At 45.1% G+C, this 10,361-nt stretch overlaps 1 long non-coding RNA gene across 1 annotated transcript; it reads left to right on the forward strand.

Annotated features, from left to right (window-relative positions):
* Window positions 1-2,215: 2,215 nt before the first annotated feature.
* On the forward strand, window positions 2,216-8,103 carry LOC140207676 (uncharacterized). Its single transcript, XR_011888616.1, has 4 exons — window positions 2,216-2,248; window positions 5,176-5,361; window positions 6,754-6,810; window positions 7,834-8,103. It is a non-coding gene; the product is annotated as an uncharacterized lncRNA (long non-coding RNA).
* Window positions 8,104-10,361: the final 2,258 nt, after the last annotated feature.

Consider the following 10,361-nt stretch of genomic DNA (forward strand, 5'->3'; position numbering starts at 1 on the left):
GGGACTAATATCCCAGTGGTAAGGCTTGCTTGTGCTCGCGTGGGGAGAGGGGGTGATGTGGTTAAAATAAGTTGTAGGAGGAATGGGAGCCAGAATGACAGAACAGATAGTGGAGAGTGTGAATTGAATTGAATTGAATTGACTTTATTCCATACATCCTTCATAGACATGAGGTGCAGAAATCTTAATGTTACGTCTCCCTTTAAATGTGCAATGTGTAATTTATAATAACTTATAATAAATAGTTTGTACATAGGACAGTCAATTGTATCAGCATGAATTAATCACTCTGATGGCCTGGTGGAAGATGTCCCGGAGCCTGTTGCTCCTTTTGCTGTGGTACCGTTTCCTGGATGGTAGCAGCAGGAACAGTTTTTGGTTGTGGTGAATTGTGTCCCCAATATCCTTTGGGGCCTTTTTACATACCTGTCTCTGTAAATGTCCTGAATAGTGGAAAGTTCACATCTACAGATGTGCTGGGCTGTCTGCACCACTCTCTGCAGGTTCCTCCGATTAAGGGAAATACAGTTCCCATACCAGGCAGTGATGCAGCCAGTCAGGATGCTCTCAATTGTGCCCCTGCAGGAAGTTCAGGATTTGGGGCCCCATCCCAAACTTCTTCAACCGTCTGAGGGGAAAGAGGTGCTTTTTTCACAACACAGCCGGTATGTACAGACAATGTGAGATCCTCGGTGATGTTTATGCCAAGGAACTTAAAGCTGTTCACCCTCTCAACCCCAGATCCCTTGATGTCAATAGGGGTTAGCCTGTCTCCATTTCTCCTGTTGTCCACAATCAGCTCCTTTGTTCTTGTGACAATGAGGGAGAGTTTGTTTTCTTGACACCAGTCAGATGTTGTTCAGACCTCAGATAGAGTCAGCAATCAAACGGTTGAGCATGGTGCGATGAATGTGTTGAGATTCTGAATTGGAGAAAGGTCGATTTTGATGGTATCAAAGGATCTGACAAGTGTGGTTTGGGACAGGATGTTTTTTGGCAAAAGAGTACTTGGTATTTGGGAGGACTTCAGAAGTGAAAGTTTGAGGGTGTAGAGTTTGTATGGGCCTGCCAAATTAAAAATTGAAAGGTAACTGGCGCAGGGAACCTTGGTTTTCAAGAGATATTGATGCCCTGGATATTTTGTTCCTCTAAATGCCTCAGACTGTTAGTCAATGCTGAAAAACATTTAAGCTGTCTAATGCAACTACCTGCACCGGGACCATCGCCCTCCATACCCCTACCATCTAGGCTCCCATCCAAACGTATCTTAAATGGTGAAACCGAGCTTATATTCACCACTTGTGCTGGCATCTCATTCCACACTCTCTTGACCATTTCAGTAAAGAGCTTTTCCAAACGTTCCCCTTAAATTTTCACCTTCCCCACTTACCAATGAACTTGGTTGTCATCTCACCCAACCTCAGTGGAAAGAGCTGCTTGCATTAACCCTATCTATACCCTCATAATTTTGTATACTGCGAACAAATCTTCAATGTATAATTTCCTTGTTTATGTTTAGAGCCTTTTTTAGGTGTATAAGATGATGAGGGGCATTGATTGTGTGGATAGCCAGAGGTTTTATTCCCAGGGCTGAAATTGCTAATACGAGGGGCATAGTTTTAAGGTGCTTGGAAATAGATACCGAGGGATGTCAGGGGTAAGTTTTTTTTACACAGAGAGTGATGGGTGCGTGGACTGCACTGCCGGCTAATTTGCATTTGATTGTTTCAGTTACTGTGGGGCCAGGCACCCATGCAGCCAGCAGGAACATGGAATAATACCAATGGAGAGAGTCAAGGTGAGCCAGGACACAGATTGGAGATGGCAGAAATGCCCCATTCTTATACAGACAGGAAGAGCATCAGAGAATTTGATGGTCATTCCAGATACCAGCTCTGTGCCCACTCAGAAGATGATTTCTCTCTCCAACTTAGGTTGAACTTCACTGTAACAGTGTGATGTCAGATCACACCTTGGCAACTCAAGTGATCTCATCTGAAATGTTGTCCAACACCCACTGATGGATTTTGTAAATCTTTTTACAGGTTAAAAGTGACAAGGAATTTGTCTACGGTAATCCAGAACACAACACACAAGTTTTGCTGTCTCTGTCCAAACATTTAAGAAGTGGACCAAGGGATTCACTCGATCATCTGACCTACTGACTTGCCCATAATTTTACAGAAGGGAGAGGCTATTCATCTGTTCAGACATTCGGAATGGATTCACTCAGTCATCTCAACTGAAGGTACATCAGCAAGTTCACACAGGGCAAGGCCATTAATCTGTTCTGTTGGTGAGAAGGGATTCAGTCGGTCTTCCCACCTGTGGACACACCAGTCAGTTCACACTGGGCAGAGGTTGGTTATCTGCTGAATTTGTGGTGAAGGATTCACTCGGTCATCTGGCCTCATGGCTCACCAGCGAGATCACACTGCAGAGAGGCCATTCACCTGCTCATACTGTGGGAAGGGATTCACTCAGTCATTTAATCTGCAGGTACATCAGAGAGTTCACACTGGAGAGAAGCCATTCACCTGCTCGGACTGTGGGAAGGGATTCTCTTGCTCATCCCAACTGAAGGTGCATCAGTCGGTTCACACTGGGGAGAGGCCGTTCACCTGCTCAGACTGTGGGAAGGGATTCACTTTGTCATCTCGATTACTGAGACACCAGTCAGTTCACACCGGAGAGTGGCCATTCACCTGCTCAGTCTGTGGGAAGGGATTCACTTTCTCACCTCACCTACTGAGACACCAGTCAGTTCACACCGGAGAGTGGCCATTCACCTGCTCAGATTGTGGGAAGGGATTCACTGAATCATCTCAACATAAGGTACATCAGCGAGTTCACACAGGGGAGAGGCCATTTACCTGCTCAGTCTGTGGGAAGGGATTCATTAGGTCATCTAATCTGAAGGTACATCAGCGAGTTCACACTGGAGAGAGGCCATTCACCTGCTCAGACTGTGGGAAGGAATTCACTTTGTCATCACAACTGAAGGTACATGAGCGAGTTCACACAGGGGACAGGCCATTCACCTGCTCAGTCTGTGGGAAGGGATTCATTAGGTCATCCAATCTGGAGGTACATCAGCGAGTTCACACTGGGGAGAGGCCATTCACTTGCTCAGACTGCGGGAAGGGATTCACACGGTTCGCTATCTTACAAGCACACTGGTCAGTTCACACTGGGGAGAGGCCGTTCACCTGCTCAGACTGTGGGAAGGGATTCACTCGGTCATCTCAACTGAAGGTACATCAGCGAGTTCACACTAGGTAGAGGCCAATCTCCTGTTTAGACTCTGGGAAGAGATGCTCTCAGCCAAACCAACCAAATGTGCATCATTGTTCACACTGAGGGGAGGCTGTACACCTGCTGTGAATGTGGGAAAGGATTCATTCAGTTATCTAACCTTCAGCTGGCAGCTTAATATAGGGGGAAATAGCCGCCCAGCTCGGCCAAGCTTAAGAAATCTTGTTTGGGTGGATGCTGCATGATGTGTCCCCTGTTACAAATCAGTACTCCGAAATAACAAATGCTACACAATATGTGATTAAACGATTCAGCTTTATAATTCTTTCTTTGACTACAGGGTTAATGAAGTAAACAAAAAAAAAAGGGCCCACTCTCTCCATTCGTGTCTTCTCATCTCTCCCCGGCAAAATACCATGAAAATCTCTCTTCCAGACTCACAAGAAAGAACAACATTTCTGTCATTGGATAGTGCCGCATTCCAAAACCCTGTTATCTCTAGTCGTAACCTAAACATTGCTGCTACAGAAAAACCATTACCTCAGATGTGAAACATTACAGAGAGGCCATTACATTAGCAGTGAAACCTTCCAGGGTGTTACACTTGTGACACACTACTGGGTTCACACCGGGGAGAAAGTTCCAATAAGCTGCATGCTGGATATTTGTCCATCACCGTTGCTGAAAACAATTTTGAGAGTGACTGTCGGTGCTGAACTCTGCAATTATTGCTGCTGCTCACCACACCCAGTTCTGCACCCTGGTCACTGGGCATGGGAGGAATTTCTTCTGCTGCATGTTCACCTTTAATAGGACTGGAGTTTAATATTCTGGATCTGAGACAAATAAATCAGTTCTATTTTGAACTCTGTCTCCAGTACTTAGTGAATTTATAACACACCTAGTGTACAGTAGAGAGTCAACTCAGGCCGGCTGGACCCTGCCAGTGATTCTGTTCCATGACAGTCCTTTTAAATCCTCTCCTGTTGTTCATCTCTTGCTCCCCCTGTGCTGATGGGTTCCAAAACAGTCACCACTCTGTGGGTGAAGAGGTTTCCCTTGAATTCTCTGCAAATTGAAGAAGTCGAGCTGACTGCAGTTCTGTCTGAGATGTTCTTCGCCTCTGAAATCTCTGGGCTGAGGAAGAATGACATTGGGAGCTAACCTCCTTATTCAGGGCTCATTTCCACATTATGGGTTATTTTCCCTGCTTCTAAAGGATTGCTTGCAAACACAACTCCTGACCTCCAAAGACTGAAATCAGAACGGGAAACCATCAGTTGGATGTTTAATGAAGCAGGGGCAGAAACCAGAGGCGGGTCTGCACAGGGCAGAGTTTGGGGCTTTGGATCAATGTCAGGGTAATAATGTATGATGAGGAGAAGGGAATCAGCAGCCAGGCGTGGCAACGAATGACAGAGTAGCAACATTTAGAAGCTAATTGGCAAAGAAAATAATTTGTCTAATGACACAAACAATGCCTGTTGTGAGGTGCTGCACTGGTCGAGGAACATGTATGTGTTGGGATGATTTTATCTATTGAGGGAGTTGTTCCAGTAATAATATATCTGGATGGTTATTTTAGATTATCCTATCTGTAATAATGTATTGCTTATCATGTAAGTTGTGAGATACTGTCCCTATCTGGATCAGGCCTGAATTTATAGTGCCTTAATGAAGTTACGGTGGTCATTCATGAGTTTGTATGTTAAAGCAAGATTTTGGTGAAATATATTTGCCACTTGATTGTACCTGCATAAGTAATCAGATTGAGTTAAACTGCTGCAGGATCCTGGAATGTGTTGGATAGTGTCTGGTTTCTCTTGGCATTTTCTGTATTTCTTGCCTTGTTTGTTTGTATTTCATGTATTTTCGATTTTTTTTCATATTGTTGACCACCTTGTCCTATATTTCTGCAAGGAACCCCTCTGTTTCTGGGAAGAGGTCTCCAACTCTCAGTCAGGTGCTCGATGCTACCTTGTCACCATCTCGTCTGCTCAGGTCATTGGGATGTCTCCCATGGAGGGTCGTACTCGTTCCACTGGTTAATGTTTTCTTCCATAGTGATGATTCATTTCTGAGTTAGCCTCTCATTGAAGTTTTCTGGTCTGTATTTCTTACCACGATTACATATACACACATGGAGCAATGAATACTGTTCATTTTTGATGAAAATATATACTTAGAAGTTTTATCTGACTTGTGTGATTTTTTTTTCATGTGTGTTATTCCCCTTCCTCCTCCTGTCCGAGGTAGTGTTAATCTAACTGAGTCTGAGTGTAAATAGTCTTTTCTAAAGCTGTCATTTCAGTTCTGTATCTTTGTTAATTTTACTGATTGAAATGGGACAAAGATATTTTTATATAAAAAAAAAGTCAATGTCGGTATTGATAAAAGTGTTTATTGCCTTTGTTGTATTTGTTAACTATTGAGCTCTGTTTGGCAGGTTTTTTTAAGCCTTGAACTAAATTTTGACAAAGGTTCTCCCTATTTCGCACTACTTTCTATTTTCTTTGCTTGTTGATATTCCAGATACGTGGGTGTCAAGAGTCCCGATGAAGGGTCTTGGCTGGAAATGTTGATTCCCATCCATAGATGCTGCCTGACATGCTGCGATCCTTCAGCACTTTGTGTGTAGTTCTCTAGATTTCTAGCATCTGCAGGTCCACTTGTTTCCCAGATACTTACATGCTTCTTGAAAGAACAAGCTGGTGGTGGGATGTGTGGCTGTGTTGGTAAAATAGTAAATAGAATCAGTAGAAAGAGTTGGCATAGGGTTGGAATGTGTGGAATCTGTGGGTAGAATTAAGGAACAGCACATGTAAAAAAAAAAAATCCCTGATGGGAATTGTACAGAGACCTCCAAACAGTAGTAAGTATGTGATCCACAAGTTACAATGGGAGATAGAAAATGTGTGCCGAAAGGGCAATGTTACAATAGTCATGGGGGATTGTCATGCAGGTGATTAGAAAAATTAGGATGGTGTTGGTCTCAAGAGGAGGAATTCCTAGAATGCCTACAAGATGCTTTTTTAGAGCAGTTCATGGTTGAGACCACTTGGGGATCAGTTATTCTGGACTGGGTGTTGTAATGAACCGGAATTAATTAGGTCACTTAAGTTCAAAGAAACCTTAGGGGCAAGTGATCTTAATACGATCAAATTCACCCTGACATCAGAGAAGGAGAAGCTAAAGTCAGATGTGAAATAAAGAGAATTAGAGAGGCATGAAAGAAAAATTGGTCAAAATTGATTTGAAAAGAACATGGGCAAGGATGAAAACAGAGCAGCAATGGCAGTAATTTCTGGCAGCAATTCGGAAGGCACAAGATATATACAGTGGCGTGCAAAAGTTTGGGCACCCCTGGTCAAAATTTCTGTTACTGTGAATAGCTAAGTGAGTAAAAGATGACCTGATTTCCAAAAGGCATGAAGTTAAATATGACACATTTCTTTAATATCTTATGCAAGATTACTTTTTTATTTCCATCTTTTACAGTTTGAAAATAACAAAAAAGGAAAAGGGCCCGAAGCAAATGTTTGGGCACCCTGCATGGTCAGTACTTAGTAACACACCCTTTAGCAAATATCACAGCTTGTAAACGCTTTCTGTAGCCAGCTAAGAGTCTTTCAATTCTTGTTTGTGTAAATTTCTGGGTTCAGCCATTGGCAGCAAAGCAGTGACTGTGGAAATTACAAATCAGAATATTATTAGAGTCACAGAGCCCAGCTGCACTGAAACAGGCCCTTTGGCCCTTCTAGTCAATGCCGACACTGAACTTATCTCTAATGTGGGGGTGAGAGGGAGGACGGGGCAGAGAGGGAGGCAATAAGGGGAGGGGGTGGTCGAGTGCGGAGAGGGAAACAGAGCAGAGAGTTTATACTTAATATCTTTCAGAAAAGGTACTTGTTTGAATTTACTTGCTGCAAACCTACTATCCATACCCTGTAGTTCTCAACCAAATTATTGATTTAGATGACAAGTAGCAATGTTCAAAGTTCAAAACGAATTTTATTATCAGAGTACATATGTCACCACATACAACCCTGAGGTCATTTATCCAACAGGAACACTTAGCAAATCTATAGAATAGTAACAGGATCAGTGAAAGATCAAGTAGAGCATAGAATTCAACAAACTGTGTAAATGCAAATAAAATTAAATATCAATGAATAATGATAGCAATGGGGTGTAACCCTGGGGAACATCACTAGGCACGGGCCTTGAGTCCAATAAACAGCCTCCCACCATCACTCTCTGCTTCCTACCATCAAGACAACTTTGCATCCAGTTAGCCAGCTCTCCCTGGATCCCATGTGATCTAACTTTCCACAGCAACTTACCATGCTGAACCTTGTCAAAGGCCTCACTGATGCCCATGTAGGCCACGATCCTGGGACAGAGGTGTCACTGATCAGAGGGCACAGATTTAAACAGAGGACGAAGAGGTTTAGAGGGATCTGAGGAAGTGATGTTTCACTCAGAGGGTAGCTGAAATCTGGAACACACTGCCCGAGGTGGTGGTGGAGACAGGTCCCTTCACAACATTACAAAGTGTCCTCTTTCCTCCATCTCCAGGGAAGCTGCATTTCCACACAAACTCCTCACTTGAGACGACTGTCTGTACCCGTGACACAGGAAATCGCATCACTGTCACTCTCCTGATACCATCCGGGAAGCGGTACCGCAACATAAAAGCCAGGACCAACAGGCTCCGGGACAGCTTCTTCCACCAGGCCGACAGACTGATGAACTCACACTGACTTGAGTGTACTCTATATTACATTGTCTGTTTTATTTATTATAAACTATTATAAATTACTATGATTGCACGTTGCACATTTAGATGGAGACGTAATGTAAAGATTTTTACTCCTGATAGATGTAAGAAATAAAGTCAATTTAATTCAATTCCTGATTCCGTGTCTGACCTGCTCGCCTCCGGGTATCCTCCCTCAACGAGCTCCTTCCTCAGTCACCATCTGTGAGATTATAAAAAACAATTAAAACGATCTATCAGACAGCTCCTGTACCCCTCCACCCCTGAACAGGTTCCCCTGTTAAAACTCTCTGCTCAGCCCCTTCCCTATTCCCTTTCCCTTTCAGACTCCCGATGTACCAGCAGATCCGAATTCACCGTGTGGACATTTCTACCCCACAGGAGGCTGTACAAACCCGTGTCCTTCTCTGATGCACAGCTCAGTGACCCCAATCCCTGTCTGCACTCGCAGCCCATGACGGTGACAGCTGTCCTAGACTCTGTAACTCACAATCTTGTAACACAGAATCTTGTTCACAGCAAGTTTAGACAGTCATTAATATGAAGAGAGAATTGTTGTTTCCTGAAAGGACAGGCGAGCGAAGCTGTCTGATCCAATTCACCAGATGGTCCGGTGTTTACAAGTTAATGTGTCCCGGGACCCACTCATAACCCCGACCCACACAGACAGACAGACAGACAGACAGACTGTCCCTTCGCCCCAAACCCCCTGCAGAACCACAAGGAATTGATCCACGGCCCGGGCTCGGTCGCAAAGTGAAAACCGGGGCTGAGGAGAGCCCGGAGACAAACACCCCGCTGCCCACTCCACCAACAACACGGCACAGCCGGACACATCTCACAACACCGGATCCGGTCCCGATGAAACCCGAATTTAATTTTGTTGTTCCAGATCGGACCCAACAAAAGGTGTTTTAAAACTGAAGCGCTCCCCCTCACGTGACGTCACACAGCAGCCCCTCCCACGCGCCTGACGTCACCCATGGTCTCCCCGTATCTGCATCTGCTGTCACGAGCACGGTGCCTTACGTCACACACGCGCTGCTGCGCTCGAGCTTTTACGGTTTAACGGCTGAGCTACTGAGCACGAGCCACGCCCCGCCTCCCCGAACAGTCAACAGAGGAATTGAATTGATTACAGAGCTGCGCTATTCCCATTGGTGCGAAGCGATGTCAATCACTGGTTACACCCAATAGTGGAAGCGGACCAGCCGAGAGGGCGTTACCTCGTCTCTGCTGCAAATCCCAAAGTGAATGTCCGCTTTCTGATTTATTTCCATTTCCCTCCGAGGGAAGTTGGGGCGTTTGTGAAGCGTCTCCTGCGGCCGGAGTCTGATGTGTCGCTGAGAGGTAGGAGGAGACCGCTCGGCCCGTCGGTTTGATGCCGGTTCCCCGGGGAGGGAGAGGATGAAGACGGTGAGAGAGGGGGCGGACAGGATGTTTGTCCCGGTGGGGACAGGAGGGGCTCATCTGTGGAAATGTCTGAGCCCACGGTGGTGGTGATTCACCACATTGGGGTGCAAACACCGGCAGACTGTTGCCCTGCGAGCGGGGCCAATGGTCCGGGCAAAGTGACAATTATTTGTGTTTTGTTGAGATTGTACCGGGAATATGGTGTAAAATCCCGCTCCCCACACTAACACGGGTTATACAGACCAAAGAACAAACTGCCGGAGGAACTCAGTGGGTCGGGCAGCATCTGTGGAGGGAAATGGACCGTCAACATTTCGGGCCGAGACCCTCCCTCTGGACTGAGAGTGGACGGGAAATAGTCCGAGAAAAGAGGTGAGGGGTGGGGATGGGGCAAGAGCTGGGGAGAGAGAGGTGGATCCAGGTGAGGGGGAGGTGGGAAGGTGGGAATAGTGACAGGGGTGGGAGGTGAGTGGTTGACCTGGAAAACATATACTTTATACTTTATAGTCGCCAAACAATTGATACTAGAACGTACAATCATCACATCGATACTTGATTCTGCGCTTCCCACTCCCTGGATTACAAATATTAAATATTAAAAATAGTAAAAATTAGTAAATATTAAAAATTTAAATTATAAATCATAAATAGAAAATAGAAAAATGGAAAGTAAGGTAGTGCAAAAAAACCCGAGAGGCTGGTCCGGATATTTGGAGGGCATGGCCCAGATCTGGGTCAGGATCCATTCAGCAGTCTTATCACATTTGGAAAGAAGCTGTTCCCAAATTTGGCCGTTCGAGTCTTCAAGCTCTTGAGCTTTCTCCTGGAGGGAAGAGGGACGAAAAGTGTGTTGGCTGGGTGGGTCGTGTCCTTGATTATCCTGGCAGCACTGCTCTAACAACATGCGGTGTAA

Source organism: Mobula birostris, chromosome 13, assembly GCF_030028105.1.
Source record: "Mobula birostris isolate sMobBir1 chromosome 13, sMobBir1.hap1, whole genome shotgun sequence".
NCBI lineage: Eukaryota > Metazoa > Chordata > Chondrichthyes > Myliobatiformes > Myliobatidae > Mobula > Mobula birostris.